A 26,414-nucleotide genomic window follows, 5' to 3' on the forward strand; every position below is an offset into this window, starting at 1 on the left:
AAGCTACTATTAGTAATCCACTCAATCATTATGTAAATTTGCCATTTTCTTTTTTTTTTTCTTCTCTAAACTGCCTTTTCCCTAAGAATTCCAATGTTCAATCATAAAATTTCAACTCTGATAAATTTAATTCTAGAAAATTTTTCCTTTGTTATTATGATCTCACTGCTATATACCTCCTGACTGAAAGTCTCTGTTCTGAGCGCAGTTTCAATGTAATATATTTCAATATTCTATTCCCCAAAATGGTTTGTTTCAATTGAAAGATCAGGTAGAGAAAGAAGATTGTTAGGCACTAAGATGAAATGATCAGATACAAAATTATTGTGAACATGCAAATGGATTTTGCAATCATGAAACTTCTATCGCCACTGGTATTTTGATTGACAGCAAAATTTCTGGGTGCAGCTAGACGTAAAAAAAATGCAACAAGAACTGTGATTTGAGTATGCATTATTTTCAATTTCATGTGTAATGTGATTTTATTATACAATTTCTCATTTCAATTCAAATATTAGAAGTCTTGAGAGTTGTCTAAAAACTTAACGCAGTACTGATTGCATAAAACACTGGCCTTTCATTGTAAACAAGTAGCTGAGTTTTTAGTTTGCTTATTACTATTATCTTTTTTTAAGTATACAAATTATCTGATGGTCATAGTCTGAATGAACTACAAATGACAATAAAGAATAACCTATAAAATGAATGTAAAAAATTATTATTTTCCTTTCATTCGAGCGAAACTGACATGACACAGTTTTTTCTCGAATGTAAAATGTTTCTTTGAAAACGCCTGAAGGTACTATCGAATGAAAGTGATGCACATGATAAGCACATGAAAAATATACAAGGAAATGGATAGTTGATTTACTTTAGGAGGAATCATGAAATCTGATGCTAATTTTGAGAGCACAATATCTTCCTAAAACAAATGAATTACTCAATGAAATGAACTATAATGCATACACACTAGGAAATGGGGGGGATCAAATTTGAACCCTAGGGTTGGTAATAGCAACACACCAAGGGGTGCTAATGAGTGCAGTTGTGCTCATTTTTGCACTTTTAAGGGTGCAATTAGCTATAATTAAGCACCCTATATGGTGCAGAAATGAACCATGTGATAAAAGTTCAAATCTGAACCTTTTTTAATGTCAAGTAGTATGCACCTTAAAAGGTTCAAAATCTTCAAATTTGCACTCAATAGGCTGCAAACAAGCATTTCTTGGTTAAAATAATGATAAAAATGTCATTTTGCACCTTATGCCACTTGGGGTGCAAGATTACACCCCTAAATGTTGGTAAAGTTGTTTCATTTTGGGGTTCACAAATTTCTTAGTGTTTAGTAATTGATTTTCTGCTGGAAGAATTTTAATATTTTATCATATGCTTATTTCAAGAGCATAATGTGATCCTAAAACAAAATTGAATGACTCAATGAATGAAGTGGATGTGAAGTAGCGGAAAGCAACCACTCCCAGACAGCTTTCCTATGTTCAGCCTTGTTATTAAGTGAAGGAAATAAATGTATGCAATGTCAATAGGATTTCAAAGACATGAGTACATCCCTGTGGAGGTCACTCAGACAGGAAGTTTGCTTTGAGAAACGGCGGAAAGAGATGGAGGAATTGATTTCAGAACATCTGTCTGATTTGGTGAAACAGGCTGTTTTTATTAGTAAAGCATGCTTGAAGCTGATTGTTTTTTATATAAAGGAAACATCAGAGGTACATTGATGGGAAGTTTGGTTGGATTGCTTCCATTTCAAATTTAATGTGACAAGGCATATATGTAGCTCATTGTTTGGAGTAATGGAAATGCCCTCTCACTATTATTATAAACAAATATATTTGCAGTTGAAACTAAAAGAGCCCCTGGTTTCACTTGAATGAAAGCAATATATGAGAATGAATTATAGTTCCCTAAATAGTGTTGAATAATACACATTTTCCTTCATCATTTCACCCCTATGGATCTTACATGCAGAATCTGTCTACAGTGGCAGATCAAGGATTTTGAAATAGAGGGGGTTTGAAGAGCAAAAATGAAAATATACAGGGTGCAGTTCGTGACAAATGACTTTTTTTTCTTTATAGATCTTTTCTTTATGCTTATACCTTCTTTTTTCTTTATAGAGATAGCTTATCAAAATGTGTGTTAAATCGATGAATATTTGAATATAGAGGGGGTGCGTGCTCCCTTCTCCCCCCCCCCTTCCGCCACTGGATCCACCAACTTCTGCGAGTGTGTAAATGACCTGTAGTATCCCAGAGGATAGGAGGGAGGAAGAAGCAATTATTGGAATGGCTTGCCTGGCTGTCTGTCAGGATGTATTAACTCCTACTCTATCTGAGTATCACGTCTCGTAAGACGATAGCTCAATCCTAGCCACTGTAATAGTAGAAGTACATCAGGTTAAAGTTGAAAGCGTAGTTGAAACCTATTTACCCCAAAAAATATACACATACAAAGACAATATCATGTGTAACAAGAAAATGATAACTGTGATAAAAGGGGAACACACAATAGCAATAGCTGCTAATCCAGACAGCCTGTTTCACTGGTTCATGGCATTATGTAGACATTTTGAAAAGTTACATTTTCTTTTTTGATACTGGCTTTTTTTTTCACAAAATTCACCAAGTGTGACTCCATACAATCCTTCAAGTTCACTTAAGAAAATGTATGCAAAGTGTCCCCTTGACAAGCTTGGTTGCTTTGCTTCCTCGTTTTTGAGTTTCTTAAAAAAAAATTGTATGTTAATGTGTCTATGCCCCCTTCCCCCCCCCCAAAAAAAGATGATGTTAAAATACTATATTCGTTGAATACTTAGTTGTAATTCTATTACATTTAGGAAGCCACAGATATTCTTCAAAATAGTAGAGAGCACCATATCATGAAAGTCGATCATTCTTTGATCTTGTGAAAATGCACGATGAGAAAGAAGCTTGAAGGCTATTTATTTCTTCAATGAATCATTGTTAACTTTTAGAGTCAGAATTTGTATCATGGATTTCCTCCTAATAATTTACCTCTTTCCATAGTGTCATGTAATACTTTTCTTTTAGATGACGCTAACTACTTCCATTTCAATTTGATGGCACATAAAATTGGAAGAATATAATTTCAAGGTTCTCTTAGCCCATTAAGATCCTAATCGAATATAACACTTGAAAGAAATATTTCTGTGAACCTTGTGAAAAATTATTCATATAAAAGATAATAATTGTTACAAGATGCATAAATATATTTATAACAATGAACATCTATGATATAAAAAGAGTTAATGTTGAGATGGAAGAATAGAAAACAAATAAATATACTATATTGAATTAAACAGTATCAAGTTAAGGGAAATCATATCTACATTAAGCTGTGGCTATAATGTTTTATAGGTATGTGAATATATAAAAAGGCAGACAAAAAAGTTGACATCTCTTGACTGCAGACTCTTTGAAAGTGGTACATTTATGAGCCTCTTTGAAAACATATCATTAATATACCTGTATTATACACTTAGGATACATATATTACATAGGCAGCTTAATGAACTATCTACTGTTTTCTAATCAAACACAGACCATATGTACATCCCAGTCCTCAGCTGAATATAACACTGATAATCATTTGTTTCCTTGCATTTGCTTTCATTTTAACAAAAACGTGTTTTAATGTGGATCATCATTTGAACAGGCAAATAGAATAGCAATAAAAACAACAATTTATATCTTTTAAGAACATGTAATTAACGGGCATTCTGATTTCAATGGTGAAGATGTGTATAGGATACACCAGTGGTGGACCATGACCCGGAGGAGACAAAGCATGGGGGGCACAGCATTGTTCACAAACGATTCAGTGCCCCTCCAATCAATTTTCTCCTCCAGGTCACGGTCCGTCACTGGGACACACAACTTATTTATGGCTCATACGAAATCTGAAAATTTTGGCAAATTATTAGCTTACATTGGAAGATAGCAGTCCTTTGAATACCCTCAATCAAAAAGTCTAAATCACAAACGTTTAGACGGTAATTCGGTTTCTACATGGTAGAACCTCCTTGATCGCCAGCCAGAATTAGAAGACTGTAGAGATACCAGCTCAGCATTCCGTTCATCCAATCACTCTCCATTGTTCTAACACGCTACAAGTACATCATGCGCCCCCACCACGCCCCTATCCTACACCCCTATTCAACAGCCAGAGCGCTGGGCAACCATGTTGGTAGCACAGGTACGGGGAAGGTCCAACCCTCGGTGTATAAAGTTCACTAGATCGTTACAACCGGGGCAACAGGGTGGGAACGCACAGAAGATGGCGTAGAGGATGCCGCATAGGAGACCGATCGGCCAGCCAATCACGAGGAGGAGGATGATCCAAACAATGCTCCATAACCAGCCGCAGTTTGCCATGGTAACCAAATGAGAATGATGTCACAACGATTATTGGATGATGCAAATGGGAATCAGCCTGTTGCTATGGATGTTGTCTGGTGTGCATGGAAGAAAAAAAATAGAAAAAATGGTTTCAAATTGTTTTAAAACAATTAATATTACTTTAATGCACTCTTGAAATGTACGAATGCATGAAGAAAAATTTAAAGAGAAGCTCACCGATGCACTCCACTCTTTCCAAGCTCAACCTCAATATGTGTTTGTGTGTGTGTTTATAGTTTCACATATTGGCTTCAATGACATCAAAATAGAGCTAAAATTAGTGGGGGGTGCCAATAAACAACAAATACAATAAATACTTTTTAATTCTTTATTTTGGAAAAAAGAACTTTCAGCACTAATTTGCTGTATAAATTTATATATAGTTGCATGTTTTCTTCCCCTTTTCTCTCTATCCCCCCCCCCCCGCCCCCAGGGAAAAAAAATCAAACACCTTCATGCATAAATAAATTTTATATAGCCATATATACACACATGCCTGAAACCAAAACTACTCAAGTAAATTGCTCCCACTCTCTCCTCACTAGATCCTGTCATTATTACAGTCTCTCATGTTAAGGTCAAGTTATGACTCACTATCTCAAGTATCATCATCTAGCGATGTATGCAGCCAAGCAGAGGAAGAGTGTGTCACACCCTTTGTAGGAATATATATTAACACATAGGCCTTTATCATCAAATGCAAATTCTGATATGTTTCTTTTTTATTTTAGGCCTAAAATATACACAAGAATGAACTTGATTGAAATGATGGTAGATTTGCTTGCTCTAGCTATCCTTGTCAAAATATCTTAGTTAAAACATAAGATATTATATCATTATTTAGCAAATTATTACCATTTACCTGATTATTGTATAAAATTAATGTTGTGTTTGTATATTACAAGCAGGGTGACCAGATTACACAAAATGAAATACGGGACATTTGACCAACGAAGATCAACAAAGAAGCCCACACACAAAGTATTAGACTTGTGAAAAATGTAAAGAATTGGAAGAGAAGGTGAACGAAAGAATAAAGGAGAAAGAAAAGAGATGATTGAGAAGGAAAGAAAATAAAGGAAAAACAGAAAAAATAACAAATAGTTAGAATAAAAGAAGAATGAAAGAAATAATAAAAGAGATAAAATATAAGGTTTCCGTCATTCTTTGAAATTAATATAGAAAGAAAGAAAAAAAAAGAAAGAAAAAAAAGAAAGAAAGAAAGAAAAAGAAAGAAAGGAAGGGAAGATGAAAAAATGTCTGAAAGACAAAATAAAGGAGAGAATTAAAGGGGACAAGGTAAGAAAAAAGAGGAAAGTAATAATGAAGGAAATAAACATGTTTCCTTCATTCTTTGAAAAAAAGAAAGAAAGAAAGAAGAAAACTGGGAGGAAGGAAGAAAGGAAGGGAAAGGAAGAAAGAAACAAAAGAAAGAAAGAATAAGGGAAAAATAAGAAGGGAAAAAAGGAACAAAGAGCGGAAGGGAAGAATGAAGGGAGGAGAGAACGTAAAAAAGAGAAAATAATGGGAGGAGAGAAAGAACGAAAAGAAACAGGAGACGAAGAGAGAAGGAAGCCAAGGTAATTATAAGGGAAGAATAAAAAAGGATATTTGATGAAGAAGGGAAGAAAAAGAAGGAAAGAAAGAAAAATGAACAGAGAGAGAGAAAAGAAAATGTCTAGGAAAGAAAGAGAGTATAAACCAAGACCCAAAAACGAAAGCTGAAACAACTAGATCTATGAAAAGTCAATAACTTGTTCCTCCGATTACATCTCCAAATCATTAATCTGAGAATCCATTTTATAGTTATAAGTATTTCCCGCCGATTTTGTGATTAGTGGTGGAAACTGTTTATCATGTGAGATTGTTTGCACCATTGAGAATTTGCTTCGATCCTACATGCCTAGCTTGTAGCCTGCCACACACAGGCAGGACGCCAGTTCATTTGCAATGTATTGGGTTAGCAAGAAATCACCACAGAACTTGTAAAAGTTTACTGTTATCGATTTAATTGTTGTCCCTGCTTCGTCAGCTGTTGGTTATTTAATGAAAATTCGTCACTTTTATAACTACATTTTGTTCAATATTCTGAAATACGGGACAAATAGGCGTCCCGGGAAGGGTTTGTCGGGACGCCGGGACACAGGAGCAAAATACGGGACAATCCCGGGAAATACGGGACGTCTGGTCACCCTTAGTAGATTACAAGTATAATCATTCATTAAACTAGAACTTTTTTTTAATCTGCACAGGGATACTCATTGAATACATAGGCATTGATCTATAATCTCAATGCTTCAATAGAATATCAATTTGAAAACAAGTGAATGAAGGTATTAAATAGCAGATATATAAGAAGTTATAATATATATCTGCCTCTAAAAAATAACACTGGAACATAATATGGTAATTGATTCTGTGTCAGGAATATCCTTCCATCGAAAAAAAAAAAATTACTGTGATATATTCCTACAAGCAGTCACACAAGACATAACGTATTCCCTACTGCAGCAACTGGTCTGAGTGGAGAAAAGGGTGTGGTACAGTCTAAACTCTCCACCACATGGAATAGCGACATTCATGCGATTTTCCCGGGTAGAGTATCCCAGGGAGGGAGAAAGCGCGCAGTACTGGCGCGGGAAGCAAAAAAATACATACGACCGAAGCGAAACCCCGGGAGAGAAACACACACGAAACCATGGTGAAACTTCACTTACCATACACGGCCTTTGAATGAAATAATCCAAATAAAACCTTTCTAGCTTTCCAAAACTCTCGGCAACAACCGAATTGATTGAATAAAATCAGAGAGGTGAAACGAGGATCAATGGAGTACACCTATAACAACTCCTGAATGAATGCGTTTGACTGGTGATGACAATAAACCAATTAACCCTAGACGTACTTGCTGAACCAGATGCGGACTGCTCAGCTCGTATGATGATCATCCGAGGGTACTCTCTTCATCTGTTAGATCGGTTGAGAGATTAAAGGGAAGTAGAAATTACTTCCTACAATTGACTTTATACACCGGGAAGAGCTGCAAGGACTTAGTAAAATACTCATGATTACTGGCAGCACTCTCATAATTATTTGCAAACGTTCATCATTCACTCTCTCTAGGCCTAGTATTTTTCCCCAAACTAGATGATTCTCTGATTTAAAAAAGTTCTGAACCAATATGATAGTTCTTAATAAAATGATCAGGGCAATATTTTCCATGATTGAACAGAATTATCGATCACTTAGATGTACATTAACAATTTCATGTGTTTGGTAACCCGAATATTATTATCACTGAACTTATTTGATTTGATTTGCTTGCTTTTCGGAGTAATGAAACGATACTCAAAATCAATAAAATAAAGTAACACTAGGATAGTATAAGTTTAAACTTATTTACAACATCACAAAGTGAACTTTGGTCTGTTTGAACTACCGTGAATTACATATTTCACAAACAGAAGCATACAGGCGCGCCGGAACACTTTCAGTTTTGGGGGGGGCAAAATCCCGAAGGGCACAATATATTTGACAGCGTGAGATACCGAAGCGATCGTGCGGGAGAGGGGGTTGTAAGGACTTTGTGTAAAAATAGAGTATAAAAGTTGCGTTTCTAAGAGAATTCAAAAATAAATTTCTTGAGAATTAAACATAGAATTCACTACGAAAGACTATACTCAGAGTTTATGAGAACCTATAAAATCTACGCGCAAAATGTGGTTTTTGTGTCTGATCAATTAAATTACGTAATACGCTAATATTGACTCAAAATACCAGAAATTTTTCAGCATTATCCTTTCAGAAATATTATTTATGTACATTTACATACACGGACGACGCGAGAGAGCACAATTATCATAAGTTTCAAGGAGTGTATTAAGCAGAAGAAGCGTAACAACAGAAACAACATACATTCTAATGAATGTCTTTTCAAATTCAAAATGTCATACTGTTCTGACGTGGCAGACGTCGATAAGCACTTATATCCCCACTTTATGCAAATCATTTCTGAACTCAGCATTGGAGATAGTCAGTCCCTGATTATCCATGCATAGGCAAAACGTTTCATATTCTGTAACTGGAGGAAAAAATAAATATGACCTGCTTAATTATTGTCTAACAATTTTAAACTTTCTGAAAATTTATAACATTACTCGATTTATGTGTTTCCTTTGGCATGTTTTGTATGGCTGGGAAGCACTTTTGGATGACCCCTTCAAAATCTTCTTTTTTCTTTACATATTTTCTGGGGAAAATGTGACCATAACTAGGAAATGATGAATATCAAATTCCAGGAAATATTCATTAGTAAATAATCATGAATTAACAAACTACGGCAGTTAATAATGTACATTATTTAGAAGAAAACAATTACATTCCAATAACGAATATGGTTGTCGGAACACCAAGTGGAGTTTTCGAAAATTAAAGTGGATAGAGGAAGAAGTGAAATTGATAGGAGGAAGTGGACAGTTGATAGTCGAGTAATTTTTTGTTCAAATGAGCGTAGTCCTGATAAAGACAGTAAACCAGAAAAGGTCGAAGACTTGAAGAGGCTTGATTAGTTGATAGATGAGTACTCCATTCGCCGACTCAAGCTAGCATCTTCTCATTTATCCAATAAGCAACTACTCAAGCCCATATAACTCTTTAAACTTTTCGGTTTTACAGCTATTATCCGATTTCATATATATGTTGCTCGAGTAACTATAGCGTTCACGCGCGTTAGTGATATGGGGTCCGGGGAGCATTTCATGAAAGGACTTGTCGGACGTTTTATCCGCCAAGTCCTGTTTTATCCGACAGTTGCTATGGTAACAATGCTTCTCAACCAATCAGAATATAGGAGACGAAAGTTGTCAGATCTGACAATTTGTCAGACGAAAATATTGATGAAACACCACCCCGGTCTGAGCGTTTCTGGGCGACCGCGCGTTTGTTAGCCGACACAGCATTGGTGAACCACTTTCAATTTGCCATTCGGTTTTAGTCTGAAATGTATTCATTAAAAGGTTACACGTTATCACACTGTAATAAGATGGAAAAGGCGCTTATCAAAGGTATGTTTCACAGAGGGACATATTCGTCAAAAGACATAAGGCTTACTATGATGTGTAATTGCCCCGTCAGGGGCGAAATTTTTTCATTTTTGACAATGGAAATGACAATTCTTAGGCAGGAAAGTGCCTTCATCGTTTACTTTTGTCCTTAAATAATATGATTTTTTTACTTTTAGGGGGGCACATTGGGGGGGCAAAATCTCGTTTTGCCCCCCCAAATTTTCGTTGGGGGGCAAGTGCCCCCCCTGCCCCCCCGCTTCCGGCGCCCTTGGAAGCATAGTGGACAAAGGAGGGAGTGCCTCTTTATTTTTCTAATTTGTTTTTTATTTATTTATTTTGGGGTCCTGAAATTTAAGTAGAGCCTCTGCCTAAGTATGCCTCCCCTTTTAAGTTACAGGCCTGAACATTTCCCTTTTCTGTTTTTTTTTTTTCATCCGGGCCTGTGCTTTTGGAGGTTAATTATCAGAAAATGGGCCTATATATAGGCCTATATTGGGGCCCTTGTCTCGATCTGCCCCTGTTTGAAAGAAGAAAAAAGTGCGAACGCTTCTTTCAGTAAGATTCAACTGCATGTTTTCTGGCATTGATATCTGAAATAACATATCTTGCCACCTTGGGATCACTATTCTAGGTCAAGGGTTGGAAAGCAAGGTGTCATGTTTTAGAAACACACCGAAACACAACATTCTACGATAGTGAATAGCGTGGGTTTACTATATTGCTTTCATTGTCATTGTCATGATGTTTGCACTATGATTATATACACGCTGTTCATTCGCGGGTATATTGTGTAGGTCCTTGGAAAGTGAATGTAGGCTGATACTCAAACACTTCATGATCAGTATAGTGGATACGACATTTGTCTGCAAACTTTTTATCCCCATTTTCATCACGAAAGTTGAAATGATGGAAAGATATGTCCACCCATTTTCTCTCCACCCCCCCCCCCCTCTTCCTTCATGGTGGCACATGCAGAGAGGGGGGGGCATACTGGGGCAAACAAACATCCCACCCCCTCCTCACTTTCCTTTCCAGCTCCATGCAGATTGCAGCACTACGATGTTTCCTTTGCTGTCCACATGCAGGAAACTTTGTTCATGTCCACCCCTTTTCTCTCCACCCCCCCCCCCCCACTTTCATGCAAAAAACATTAAAACTCCTTGTGCTGCAAATGTATTCACTGAAAATAAAGTCAGGCCGACAGCTGATTCTGTCAAAACACAATAAAACTAATGCAAACATCTTATAGTTATGGGGTATTCATTTGTTTTTCAAAATAATTTTATAAAAAGATATCTCTTTCAAACACCCAAAATATTATATTTCCTCCTGTTGAAGGTCTAGCCCCCCCCCCCACAAATAAAAGAAAGAAAGAGGGGGAGGAAAACATGAATTGAATAATGATAAATAAAATTCTCTTCTAAAATAACTCTTTTCCAAGAACCCCAAATCTCCAGTTCAATAATATTGTCCATTCAGATCCCCAAATGTAATTAACATCGTTCCTGTAAGATCATATGAGTCTTGTCAACTTCCTCGATAAATCAATGTATATTTTCTTTATACTTTGTCCAGGATATTGTGGTAGACCATTAAGTTGTCATGGGAACAATATTTCTTACAATCTGGAAATTTAATTATGATGAAAGGACAGAGGAAATTTATTATTGAATCATAAAGAGTTTCATAACCTCAATATCATGGATTTCTTGTGTGATTGTGAGACATAAATTTATTAATAAATGATGACGTGACACTGTGCGGTCATATCTAATAATACATCATAACATAAAATTAAAAGTCAATTCCACCCTAGAAAAATGTTGATTTGAACAAATAGAGAAAAATCAAACTAGCATAACATAACGCTGAAAATTTCATCAAAATTGAATGCAAAATAAGAAAGTCATGACATTCACAAAAAGTGATATGCACAACCCAGTGCCATGCAAATGAGACTTTCGATGATGACCCTCACTCACTATTTGTTTTATTTTCTATTGTTTGAATTATACAATATTTCATATTTTACAGATTTGACAATAAGGACCAACTTGACTGAACCATATAGTATCTAACAATGCTAATTCCACATGTTCATAGAGGAATTAATTATTGTTCACTTGACATTGAGGAGAAAATCAGAATATTTCGTATATCATATGATAAAAATAAATAAATAAATAGTGAGTGGATGATGTCATCCGTCTCCTCATTTGCATACCGACTAGGATGTGCATATAACTGTTTTGTGAAGTTAAGTTTTGTGAAACATTAAAATATCATAACTTTCTTATTTTACATCCGATTTTGATGAAATTTTCAGTGTTGTGCTCGTTGTATTTTTCTCTTTTTATTAAAATCAACTATTTGTTGGGGTGGACTTGTCCTTTAATTCAATGTAATGGTGTAAAATGAGGAATTTAAAAATAGCATATATAGCTTGACACAAACGATGAAACAGTTTCATGATTTTGAGGTCTCATAACAATCTGTGAAGAAGCATCCAGGGATGGATTGCGACTTTAATTTATAGATAAGCAATACTATGATAGTCATCTTCTTTTCAAAAACATCATTTTGTTTGGATTCGAATGTTATTGATCTAACGTATCACATTGAGGCATTTGTAAGGGGGGTCCATATCTCCCCCTCCCCCTTTCCCAGGTCTTTCTCTCCGTCTCTCATCATTTTTTCCCCCTCTCTCTCTTCACTATATCAACACCTCTTGAACATCCCATTCCCATCTCGATAGCGTCGTTCCCTTAGTTTTCTCCTCGATGCCATTTTTCGGCTTTTATTTCCCAGTTGAAATTTTAAGCTCTAATTTCGGTTTTCAAGCGAGCACAGGGAAAAACAAAAAGACAATATTGATGACAGTTATATCAAATTCCAAAGAAATTTGTATAAACGGATTCTGACCTTTTTTCCCATGACCTTTTGACTCGACGATGTACATGTATCCTACAATAACATTCCATTTCGCAATGTTGGACGAGGGGGGGGGGGGGCAAATTCCCAGCCGAGCCAAACAGCGTAAGATCCTTGCTGATTGAATAGTGGACGGGGTGGCCCTTCAAAACATTTCATTTTATAAGTTTTTCGAAATGAACCCACTCCTCCTATAAGGCACAGATTGATTTATTGGGCAACGTCAATTGAATTTTGACGAGTAAACAAAACGAGCGAGCGAAATGTAAGGATTATCTATTAATGCCATCGCTGGATATTGCTATCGTTATATTTCCCCTTTATTTTCAAGAATGGTAAATCGTGCAAAAAACATCGTTAGGCCCCAGTGCTATTAAAATCTTAATGTAACCCAGGCTGACAATAATGATGTAAATTGAATAAATTTCACGAAGTGAATCGCGAAAATTTCTTCAAAATCGGGTGACAAATAGCGGAGGTATTGAAAGTTATTCAATTTTAGCAATATTTAGGAAAAAAATCATGGTTACATGCATGACGTAATGCAATACTGGACTAATAATCATGTTCCCACATTCCATTTTCTTACGTTATTATGATCGTGAAATCATATTTTCTTACATTCTGTGTATAACAAAACAAGTCTCCTGATATTGTAACAGACGAAGTTGCAGCAATGATTATCTCAAAAAAGGAAATCGGTTGGCAATTCATTTTTTTTTCATTATTGGTGGACAAAATTTGAATAGGCCTAATCATAATTTATTACAAGAATATAAATGGGAATATGCTATCATTAGCTTGCTCATGTCATAACGACATGCATAGAACTGTTTCATCAAAATAATGCTTATTTTTTAAATGTCATCACTTTGTTATTTCTTGTCTGATTTTGATGAAATTTTGGTGTTTTGTTTTGTCTATTTAAATCATGTTTTTTTACATCCCGAAGGACCCCTTTTAGTCAGATAAGAACAATGATGAATTCTCATATAACTTTCAAATCAATAATCACTTTATTCAAAATCATATTAACAAATTGAAACATATCGTTCACCATTATATATTTCATGCAATAGAGGGCAGAATTTTTTTTTTATTATATACAGTATAACCACTCACATGGGCTGAAATCCCAGGGGGACAGGGGGACGTGCCCCCCCCCCCTACTCAAAATAGTGGGGGACACAATGTCAAATGTCCCCCTACTATTTCTGGTCTTTTATGATGGTAAGAAATTCATCATTCAAAATCGAAATAAAACATGTATAAAAACATGTATTTTAGATGACCTTACTTTTGGGATGATAACCTTTTTTTTGTCAAAATGACCTGAAATTTTGGGTGATAACCTTTTTTTTTTGCTTGTCAAATTTTCCAGCCCCTTGTCCCCCTACCTTTTGGAAGAAATTTCCGCTCCTGGCCACTCACGGTTGCCACTGGTGATCAGCGACCATTCATGACAACGCAGGGTGTGAAGTAGGAGACTACATATTCACTCATGGAAAGTGTTTGCTTCTATACAGACAGAGCGTTTGGGGTCTAGTCTCCACCACCCTAGACATTGTCAAAGTGTCAAATTCTAGTCTGTGCTAGCAGACTACACTAGCATGCGATCTATCACCACTGGCGATTGATAAAACGTTCCATTGGCATTGTCGATAAAACGTCTGAAACACGTGAAGAGGAATGGTCACATATCAGTTTATATGAACATAATTATATGTGTATAGATACAGTACATATTTTGAACTGTGTATATAATTCAGGACATAATATTGTTCCAACCATGCCAACTGAACCCTCCCCCCACCCCCATATACCAGCAGAACCTACAATGGCGATGCGATTCCACTGATACAAAAGGCATGTTATCGACAAACTGGTCTATTACAGACTAAAACATAATAGTACCTGATACCAATGTGAGATCATGGAATTCACTCGTTTGATGTGAAAGAAATTACAGAAAATGGTAGAAAAATATACCTGAACTAAAATATAGGGCCTATATATAGAAGTAGTGAAATGTATCTGTAGGCATATATATAAGCATTCATCTTTTTTTGTTTTTTGTTATTCTCTTTTTCTTGTCATATTATTGACTTTGACATAGACCCCCAACACAAAATATTTGATGTGAACCATGTGTACTGTATACCTACAATGATATCTCTACATGACAGCACGAATAAAAACTTATTATGTATACTACAACTTAGGAGAACTATATGAGATGGAAACAAACGTAATTATCAAAACTTTACAAAATGAGGTATAAGACTAGAAGGCAGACGATCTTAATGTCAATAATGATCTTTTACTACCACATAATAAAAATGCACATGTACATAAACATGTGCACTGTCTGATTTTCCTCACATTTTCATTACGAATATCAATGAGAATAAATTCATTTTATGACATCTTAAAGTTAATAACAATGCTCTAGAAAATCAATGAATTACATGATTCACGCACTGATATACTATATAGGGTCTTTATGAATATATGATTGAAAACGGGAAAACATATTCAGACAGGAAATATGATAAGCAATGGATCGGCTCTGGCTTTTAAAAGATACAAATAGAATTGAGAAGTATCATGTGACGGGAATGAACACAATATACCAGCAGATATATTTGCATACAACAGATACAACCTTCTTAAACAAATTCTGCAAAGGATTCTTCCTATTCAAGAATCCAATAAAAAGTTTCATTGGTGTATCAATGATTTTAAAGGCCCTCTTCGGAGCATTAAGTCATTTTAAGGCTCTTAATATGGTATTTTTTGTGCCAACACTATACCTATGATATAGCCAGCGCCATTTCTTCAATAGGGAATGTGTGAGGAAAATAGGGACTTTAAACTACTCACTATAGACTAAGTATACTCCAATTAAATCGGCATTTTCATGAATTATCATTCATTACAATCAATCAATATAATCAAAATGACTACAATTGTAAAAAAATCAAAATCAAAACAAACATATCATTGGAGTAATTTGCCGAAGGAATCTCGAAGGCAAAATAAAAGGCAGCAACTAGGATGAAAGCCTGGACGATGTTGAATTCCCATAAGTCTCTGCATATTATATGACTTTCTTGAGCGCATCTCGGATGATGATATAGTTTCAACCGCATACAGGTTTCTGGCCGACCATCCCCTCCGCGCAGGTTTGCGGAAGCATTACCAGTTTTTGCAAGAGTTCCATGATGTCTTTGCAGAAGCTTATACACACTGCAAACGGCATGATGCACACCCACAACCAGGCTACGAAGAAACCGATGGGCCAACCGAAGAAGATGAGAATGATGAACCAGACGATTGCCCAAAGAAGACCTGCTCCTCCTCCAGCCATGGTTATAAGCTATACCCTCTAGAGATTTGGCCACGAGACGATTGTGATTAGGACGGTCAAGAATTAACAGCCCGGATTATCTGAAGGCCTATATAGACAACGGAAAAATAAAGAAAATGGATACTGAGTTAACATAATTACATCCGAGCAATGAAATCATAAAATGAGGGGCATGACTTGACAAGGGGTCATAAAAGCAAGAGAGAGAGAAGAAAAGAAGACCTTTAGAGAATGAACATGAGGCCTGTAACTCTGCGACAGACTTAAACAATAATTATTCAGAAAGTACAAGTCATTTCACATTTTACTTTAGTTTCATTTCTATTTTATTTCTTGTTCTATTTTTTTTTTGGGGGGGGGAGGTCGATCTTGGAACTTTTTGCAAACAGCAGCCCCCAAGCACATCATAGAATTGTGCTGAATGAGAATCCGTATAAAACGTGCATAAAGCGTCAGAGGGGGGGGGGTGACTGGGTTTCTGTTGCTGATTTTTTTTTGGGTAGGGGCGCGCTCGTTTTCCTCCAATGTACTGGTCCATTATGTCCCCGCATCTGTTTAACTGCATGTCATTATTTCAATAATAAATACCTCCGTTTCTCTTCTAATTTTCATAAATTCAATTTAATTCGATTACACCTCATCAATTACCCCGGTTAATTACACTCGACCTCAGCTAGGATGTACCCTGTGCATCATTATTACCCACGATTATCTCACCAAAGGGTCGTGATCTACTCACCGTTAACCTAATTATTTATGTCAATAACCCTATTCGGCTAGTCAACGAGATATATATATTTATTATTCTACTTTGATAGCGTCAATATAAGGGCATACAATTTGAGTTGCAGGATAGGCCTACTTGTCCTATATACCAAAAAATGGTATAAAATAATTATTAATCATTAGAAACCATAAAAATCAAGTTTGTGCACTGGATAATGATCCAATGCACTTGACTGACGGAGACGTCTTGATGGGCCTAATTTGGTTGTAATGTAGACTGTCTTCTTTTTTGCCGTACATGGTATGATGGTATACAGGAACAGATCCCGAACAAGCAATAATAAACGACAAAACTTAAGTATGTAATAGCTGAAAAGGATGATAAAAGCCCCATGACTGAATACATATATACCTGCGCTAACCGATACTGATGCATGTAGAACCCACCCATTTCTATTAATGTCTCTTTTGATCAAAAAATCAATATCAAAATCAAATCATTCATGATCATAACAGAATCTGCACACCCGTTTTTTGATCGTTTCAGAGAAATATGAATATGAAAACACTGATATCTTCAACGGCGATGCATTTAGCTTACCGTTACGGTTATCTCTGAATTAATTCCACAACAAAAGCACGTACGCCTTCACGAAAGGCAACTCATGCCGAATTCATATCCAATTAATCCAACGCTATATGCAATAATATAATCCATTGATAAAAAATATCCACATGTAATCACTGACAACGTTCAAGCTGGCAATAAAGTATGTTTGAATAGGCAATGGCTACCGTATATGGCCTGACCTCATCAATACATAGTAACAACGTGGTTACGTATCAACAAAGACTCGATCAAGGTTATCCCCATGGCGGCCATCGAGGGTATATGCCTACTGACAATGAATTCAATATATATGAAATCACTTTAGCGGTTGTAGCCGGGGGTAAAACCCCCACAATATAAACTGGATAGTATAAGTGAAGAACATTAATATTGTATTTCTACAAAGTTCTGGAAAAGTATAATAAGAGCCTTAATACCTAATCTAGTTTCTCTATACCTGATCTTATCATCAAATGGTGAAATTCATCAATATTTTTTATGAATAACTGTTATCACACCAAGCAGACGATCATGCCGATATTGCATTTCTCATTTTACCATCCTTTCCAACATTATGAATTTTATTTATACTTCCGTCATATATTTTTGTGGCTGTATATAGGTTAATTCCCTCATTATTCAAGCCTACATGCAATATGATCATGAAGTGTGAAATTTCTGACTGAAACTATTTTTTGTTTACATCATTTCTGGTGTGTGTCAATTTAGTAGAGAGAGGGGGGGGGGAGGGGAGATGGTAACCACACGCAATGTTAATATATATATATATAAAAAAATCACAGAGTGTGATGGTAGAAAGTTAAGAGAGAGGATGGTAGTGACTAGAGGGGGGGGGGGCAAGAGGTAGCGTTTACTTTTGTAGGAATGGCTATAGAGAGATAGAGAAGAAGGAGACGAAAAGGGAGAAAGGGAAAAGAGAGAACTCAAAAGATTCAACGGGCAAATATAGTTCATGCGAAAGCAGGTATATGACAAATGCTGGAATGTTTTGCTTTATAAATTTGATGATTTCCGGGGTTGCCACAAAGTCAAGCTAAGATTATAGTGGCAACCCCTGCAACCTTCTTAAATTGTTGGGTTATACGACCTTTTTCATATTTTTGTATCATTATTGTTAAATATTTTGATATGTACTATGTATTTTCTTTGTTATTTTGTATATGAAAAGTTTGCAGAAACAATAAACGAAATGAAAAAAAAATGAAATGAAACTCTGATAATTTAACACATCATTAAACATCAACATGATCTATTCCGTCAGATCATATTATTAACCCGAGCTCCATAGCTCCTCGTGACTAATCCTACAACCCCCCCCCCAAAAAAAAAAAAAAAAATTGACCCAAGACCAAAGTATACAATCTTCACCTTTGGATATCTGAAGTACAGGTGTTTGCCAACAATCAAGCTACTTTGCACCCCACCCCGGGACCCCACACTGTAAAAACTGTGGTGTTAAAACTTACACCAGTTGGTGTTAATAGAGGACAACACCCTAAATTACACCCTAGAGATTGAACATAACACCAAAGAGTGTAAATGTAACAACCAAAGGTGTTGTAGTAACACCTATAGGTGTAAAACTAACACCACCAATTAAACACCGGTGTAAAATAACTGGTGTGGTCCTCTATGTTTTTCCTGTGCACCACACCCCCAACACAAGTGACCGAGCCTGTCATTTTAACTGAAAATCTAAACTATTTTGCTATTCGCATTACCACTAAATTATCTGGTTTAAAGAAAAAAGGTTATAAGCGAGCTATTAATTTATTCTCACAACAGGCTCCCGAAAACAGGTTTAACAGTTTTATATTTTCCAAACTACAACCAGGTTTCAAAGTTCATGGATGTTTTCCTCTTTGATCATAGCACCGCAATAATCATTATCACATGAGTCTTGTGACAGGAACGAAGCTACAGTTCATTTCTATATTATAATAGAGCCCTGACGTACATAAAGAGTTGAAAACAATGAAAGGGGCACATCAAGGCAAGGGGATGTTTCAAAATAGGCACAAGCGAGCGAAAACATTGACTTCTTTGAATTAAGATTTTAATGATAGATTTTTACATAATTTAAACAAAAAATAATAATTTCATATTTAATCCTTTTTTCTTTCAATTCGTTACCCCTCGGTCGATTTTTTTTTTTTTGGGGGGGGGGCAACCAAGCCCCTATCCCCATGCCTGCAAGTATGAGCCATATAAACCTCGAGATATAATGTTACCTAATAAAAAAATCATTAATATGTCATGTGACAGGATAGCAGCGATAAAATAAAAAAGATATCTGATCATCAGGTGACAATAATGTAAAGGAAATAATATATAAAACCTTTTCTTATTCTTTTATTTTCAAGTTGAGTGAGCACTAGAAGGTGTAACAAATCTTGATATTACTCTCTACACAAAATGAAAACGCCCGAATCAGAGACTCTTGTGAATTGGTAAAGGGAGACAACATTACATGTCTTCACCTGCAATATAGGAAATTGTTGAATATATATACCCTTCCATAATCATGATAATCAATCAATTAATTAGGCCAAGACAAACTTGTAAAAAAATTAATGATTGCTGCCCCGCTCACTGGATCTAAGCTAAGATCAGATGATCTATTGAGTAAATGCAGACATGCGAATGACGCTATCAGAAAGGGAAGGAAGTGATTAGGTTATATTCAGAAGCGAGACCTTTCAATGTGCCCTTTACTTTAAAGTGCATTCTGATTCAAGAGAATAATGCTGCTATAGACATTACCCATCCATGACTTAGCACTGAATAGATAGATTATCAACTTCATTACCAGAAGAAAAAAAATTATACACCTCTAATTGTTTTTCTATCATTTCATTTTGGTACTCATTTTTTCCCTTTTTTAACTAATGATTATAATTATCAGTATTGCAATATTGTACTCGTGAGATGCCTTTATTATCATTGGTCAAGTATAGTATTAAGAAAATATGCCGAAAATCTTGAAAGGATTGATAATCGATTTGGGCTCAATCTTTGACAGTTTCTCCATTCAAAAGCGGAATATTAGGTAATCAAACAGACGTAAGTTAAGTGAGATCAGATATTTTATAAACTCTATTGTCCATCTCCCCAAGTGTACGAGAGTGCAACAAAATAATATACTTACATAGAAATATTTCATAGTACCTACCGTGCATCTTCAAACACAGTTGTGTTACACATAATACCCTAACAGGCATTCTATCATACCAATAAAAGTTGAAGCTATCTCTCAAAATAATTAGACTTACAGGAATATATAACAATGACGGTACTATTTCTATTGTTTCTATGGTAAACGAACAATCAGCCAAACATATAAACTTACGCATTGTGGTTAATCGTAACCATGCTGTAACTAAATTTTCCCCGGGCTATTTCTATTTGGTGAAGAATACCATCTAGATAAACTTACCCAAACCAGTGTTATAACTGGAAGTTGCTGCGTATATAACTGGGAGCTGCAACGAAAAATGAATTATAGACAGCAAAAAAAAAAAGGAGAACGTGATAGAATGTCGCATGAATACACTCCCTTACCTGAGGTATTTTGATGAATATTATTTATGAATCTCTTAAATCCAATCCACTGTGAGACTCGATGAAATGGATGTTATAAAGCGAGTCCCAAAGTCCTAGAGTGAGTTCCGTATCTATACAAAGTTGCTAGGTATTTATGGGTTGGGCTAGTAGTATACAACTATTCAAACATGGGCTCAACTTTATTTACATGAGTTAGAGTTAGACTTGGAAAACAGCCTTTCCTTTCATCCTACGCAGACCCCGGGGGGGGGGGGCCACTAACATTGACGAGTGGATACCATGCGCGACCAAAAAAACACGTAAAAAGGATGTCTTTTTCACGATAGGGCACGTTACGTACGTAACGTGATAAGGGTGTCAAAAACACAAAAATAATGAAAAAAGGGTATCTATTTCGCTAGGAAAATTACGTGTTTAGGGTCGAATTTGCGGGGATGATAAAACAAAATTAAAATGTTTTATAAAGGATGTCCTTTTTGCCCCAACACTTCGTGTTTAGAGTCCGATTTGTACGAGGTGTTGAAGCTGGGTTCTTACTACACCAAATAAGGTAAAGCCGACGACCGAATTACCCATAACAATAAAACATTTCTGTACTTGTTTAGGGGTTCATTTCAGGGAATATTTGCCAAGAGTATCGTTTTGTTTCCAATACTTGTTAAGGGTAGGGTTTCACACGCCAATACTTGTTAAGGGGTGCATTTTCAGAATATGGAAATTACGTGTTTAGGGTGCTTTTCGAGACCCCATGGTCGCGCATGGTATCCACTCGTGAATGGAAGTGGCCCCCCCCCCCCCGGGACGCAGACACTCCTTAGTTTTTATACACATTAGATGTTTCATTAAATAGTAATGAAACATTCTCCTTTAATTTCAGCAAACAGGATGGAAATTTTAGACAAATACAATATAGCAACGGACGATATCAATTGATAATTTATTTTATTTAATGGTTATTGGAATGCTCGAATAAAATCTTAGGGGGTTTCCAACTTGACAGAATTAGTAAGGTTCTACAGCTGATCCAAATAGGGATTTTGAAAAGTTTTATTTTAACGGTTTTGAATGGGAGAGTTGAATGTGATGGGAGGGGGGGGGGGGGGAGGCTGAACATACTGCGCATAATTTGATAATCATTTTTTTTGTACATGGATACTGAAAACAGTACAAGGGCTGAAAGCCTGAACCCCCCCCCCCACAACACCACCACCACCCTTCCGACCCGTTTCCGCGGCGCCGGAATAATGATTTCTTTACTATATGAGCGTAGAAATGTAAACACCGGGCCTTTGCATTTTGAATTACATATCAAATGTTCACTATTCAGAGATAATGAACGTTTCAAGAGATAATCCGTTGAACTGGCGTCTGAATGAAAAGATAATATAAAAGGTAACACGATCTTGTCAATAGATAACACTATATAAGGGATTATGTAACAGTTTACTCACATCCCGCGGAGGATCTGATCAAACATTACCAGCAAAATCGAGGATATTACAGGTGTGTCTATTACAGATCATACTCTAGTATTTTATGGTGTTGACAAATTGCTTAAAATTTGTATTATATTATGGATTACTGGGGTACCAAGGAATGAAAATTACCCCGATTCTGCCCCGGTGGCAAACGAGCATGAAATGCCCCCATGATAAATAGATAAAACAAGGGCAGGTGATTTGCCCCCTAGACTCCAGCTCCAGATCATGACGATAGTCAATGTTTAACAGGGAGGTTTGATTTTCAATAAGAGTTGCAAAGTATATGATAATAAAAAGATAAACCTGAATATACCCCAGGCTAAACGTTCCATAATTTATAAATAGTGGCCAAATGAATATCAAAGTTGCATGCGCGTTTCGCTGAAAACACTATTGAAACACGAGTTCTTTATTTTCTTTTATATTGAATATCATTCTCGATCAACAAATGCTGCGAATCACCTTTTTAAGGGGCTATACGCTCTGCCCATGCTTATAATAAACAATTCGAGTAAAGTATAACCCCTTTTTGTGAACCCACCCCTCCCCCCTGAAAAGCTATAGCACAAACATTCTATTTTACTCATAGAGATGTATACTAATTACTCGACTATACAATTAAAACATATGGACAGGAAATAGCGAACTAAAACGGAGGCATGATATATAATTTCTTAAACATACCTGATTGATTTCTGATTATGGATTTTAAGGCGGTCTGTGAATGAAATATGTCAGCATGCATATGATTCGCGGCATATATTTTGCTTTGACTCCATGCAGTACAAAATAATTATGCCCCACTCCTCCACCCTATGTGGTCTTGGTGTAATTTGGATGTTCTAATGCAACATTTTTTTTACAAAAAAACGATATCGTAAAGGATTTTCATTTTTAATGATAGGCTGTGATTTGTATAATCATGGTTTTAAAAAAGACTTTTGTCTTGGAAATAGACTACATGTGCACTTGAAGGCGAAGCGTTGCTCCATTGAATCAATATTTCATTCTTGATTTGTTTGTAGAGCCATTTGCTCATCGACATCATTCAGCTCCACCAGTGAGTTAGGATGCTGCATAGGCCTATCAGCTTGAATGCAAGCATAAATAGATTATATACTACCTGTTTGAATGTTTGTAGATTCACCAATTTGCGATTTTCCGAAATATTTTGTGAAATATTTCTGGAGGGAAATATATATTTTTAAGAAAATGCTGATGAAAGTTTTTATGATTGAGTTTGGGATCAATATATGTAATATAAAGAAATCGGATGTACAAAGTACGCAGGGATTTGCACATCCTTTGGGGAGCGACTGGTGTGTAGATGAAGGTGGGGGCTTAGGGTCATGCCCCCTCCCAAAGTTTCGAGACCAAGTAAACAAGGAGAAAATGACAGAAATGAGAAGGGCAAATAATGATATATGATTTTATTTTCAAGATGCAATGTCAAAATCTATCACACAAGTAGCTTTTCATATTAAAACAGATTTTTGTTTGATCGCTAGCAACATTTTAAAAATTTGACACCATTCTTTGGCTCATGAGGCCACTGATATTTACTGATTATGATTTTACAAGGTTATAACATCTAGAACTCCATCCGATACTTTTATAATAAATATACACATTTAATATAAACATTTATATCATCAATATTGTATCCCTATATTCATGTTGATATGCACATGCTTCAGTTGTTCTATGTCATGTTTCAATTGTTAGAACTGTATTTTCTAATGGATTTTGTCTTCTGTTTTGTTGGAAATAAAAAAAATAAAACTGAAACTGATTTTTTTTAATTTAGCAATTATTGGAATACAATCAATAGCATATGCGTTTGTAATTCAATTCATCATCCATAAAAATCATTAATTTTTTTCCGTGTGTGAAAATCTGTTCTGCGTGGTCGATTCTGAATACATATTTGCATGAAAATCAATGAACGCAATTTTGATGGGAAGAGCAACGCATCTTAATTTGGTAACCATGGTAACGCCTATGTTCAGCGGTGATCTGCATCAGGGACAGCAGAACGTTTTTGAAAGAGTGGGGCGGGGGGGGGGGGGGTCGACTGACCATGCATAATTAGAATCACGATTATGTACTCGTGTACTGAAAGGTGTGTGTGGTGAAGGTCCCCCAGACCCTCCCCTTCCCAGTTCAGCGGCCCCAGCGCAGGTGGATCTACATATTTCTGTATTCTCATCTGAAATCACCCTACAATCCACATTATGCTAAATTAGTGTCAGGAAATGAATAAATAGCAAAAAAGTTAAGACAATGATATAGATAAGAATTCATAACATCAGTAAGATAATAACAGGTTAATGATAGGAGGGTCCGCTTGAAGGACAGCTTACAGCAAACTTTGCTATCCATGGGCAAACTGATAAGAGTTATTATCATTTTTTCTTCTTCTTTTTTGAGTCACCATTCTGAAAAGTATGTGGTTTTGTATAATGTACGGTGTAAACTTGCACAATTTGAACACTAAAATTTCTGCCCCCTAAAAAGCTGCAAAGTTTTTTGCACTTCTCAAAAAAGGTGTATTTAAAATACATTTTCTTCTCTTTGGGTGCGAAATTGCAGCCGAAAAGTGTTCCAGGTGAAGTAATTAGGGTAAAAACTGGAACCACGGAGGGGACTCTGTAATAGTCTCGAACTTTTATTTTTCTAAGCATGTACCTTTAATCTGGAGTACCCAGGAGGCAAGCCCGTGTCTGTCAGTGAGTGGTTTGTATACATTTATCCTTCGGATCATATGGTCTTTACACTAGAACTTGGGGATGAAAATAAAACTACAAAGGGGGTGTTGCAAGAAAATGTTTGCAATCATCGTTCTAAATATTTTGTTGCAATTATACAATTGATAGATCAATTTTATCTGTAGCAAATCCGATTACACTCCTTGTTTCAAATAGCATATTAGCAATCAATCACAAATTTTCAATCAATTTCAAGACTTATGATCGATTTAGGGACAAAATAGACTTGCAATTGATTAACACCCCAAAAGTATAGCAAAAAATATTTTTTGATTTTGATATAGTCTTGTCAGTTTGAATGCACAACCAGACTATGAGGTAATATAAGTCCTTTGCAAAAGCCCTCCCAAAATGACTTTGATGAATAGGTGTGGCATGCAAAGATGTCACAAAATAATAACTTCGAATTTTACCTGATACAACATAAACAATACAAAATGTATGCGCCTTCATGATTATCAGTACCTAAATGCAACCGGAGGTGGCAACTTGATTTATCATTGCTCGAGTCAGTTTACGCTCATGTCATGCTCAGGAGACTTGAATTTAGACTATCAAATAATGTTAATACAACAAAAATTACATTTCTGCATCACTTATCTTGACAAGCATGCTTTAATCTTTAATATATTTCAAACAATACCCACACCAATCCAAATCTGACTATAATCATGATGATAACCATCAATTTGAATACTGAATTGTAATGTGCAGATTTCGTATCTAATATACAATGATTTATTTGTCTTTGTCTGGTCGAAACACCCCCATCATCTCATTAAGGATTCGCCTGGTATGCTAATTGCAATAGCAATGGTATGCAGGGTCAGAGGGTCATTCACACTCGCACATCAAAAGGTCAATCGATATTTCGATAGCTGGTTAGACTTTGGGGTACTTTTACACTAGAGGGGAAATAGGGTGCAAAGAAATACAGCAGAATGCAAATTTACTTAAAATTTATCTAAAATCATTACGTAACTGTGAAGAATATGGCCAACATGAGAATGCGCCCAAAGAGAGTTATTTCCAATCTAGCAGAGGCAATAAATAAATCAATCAATAATAATGATGATGATGATAATAATAATCATCATCATCATTATTATTATTATCCTTATTATAATAACCAATTAATGAGCTGTATTATTATCCCGGCTTCAGCCTCTAGCCTCTTGCTGATGCCATTACAACTGAAGCGAGTTAGGGCCTCAACAAGAGGCTACATCATACATGGCCGTACACAATTTTTTTTTGCGGGGGGGGGGGCAGCAAGCTACTTTTTCGAGAAAAAAAATGAAAGCGAGGGAGCAAAGCAACCGAACTTGTCATTGGGGCGTTTTTGCATTTTGTCAAGTGAAATTGAAAGATTTTGTGCATATTAAATATGTTTGGTGAATTTTGTGAAAACTTTCATTAAAAAAAAGGTGAATTTTCAAAATTT

At 35.9% G+C, this 26,414-nt stretch overlaps 2 long non-coding RNA genes across 2 annotated transcripts; both read right to left on the reverse strand.

Moving 5' to 3' along the window:
• Positions 1-2,245: 2,245 nt before the first annotated feature.
• Positions 2,246-7,435, reverse strand: LOC121418255. Its single transcript, XR_005970436.1, has 2 exons — positions 7,154-7,435; positions 2,246-4,489 (listed from the first exon to the last, which is right to left on the reverse strand). It is a non-coding gene; the product is annotated as an uncharacterized LOC121418255 (long non-coding RNA).
• Positions 7,436-15,234: 7,799 nt separating this feature from the next.
• Positions 15,235-20,954, reverse strand: LOC121418256. The gene is made up of 2 exons (XR_005970437.1): positions 20,719-20,954; positions 15,235-15,888 (listed from the first exon to the last, which is right to left on the reverse strand). It is a non-coding gene; the product is annotated as an uncharacterized LOC121418256 (long non-coding RNA).
• Positions 20,955-26,414: the final 5,460 nt, after the last annotated feature.

Source organism: Lytechinus variegatus, chromosome 7 (genome assembly GCF_018143015.1).
Source record: "Lytechinus variegatus isolate NC3 chromosome 7, Lvar_3.0, whole genome shotgun sequence".
NCBI lineage: Eukaryota > Metazoa > Echinodermata > Echinoidea > Temnopleuroida > Toxopneustidae > Lytechinus > Lytechinus variegatus.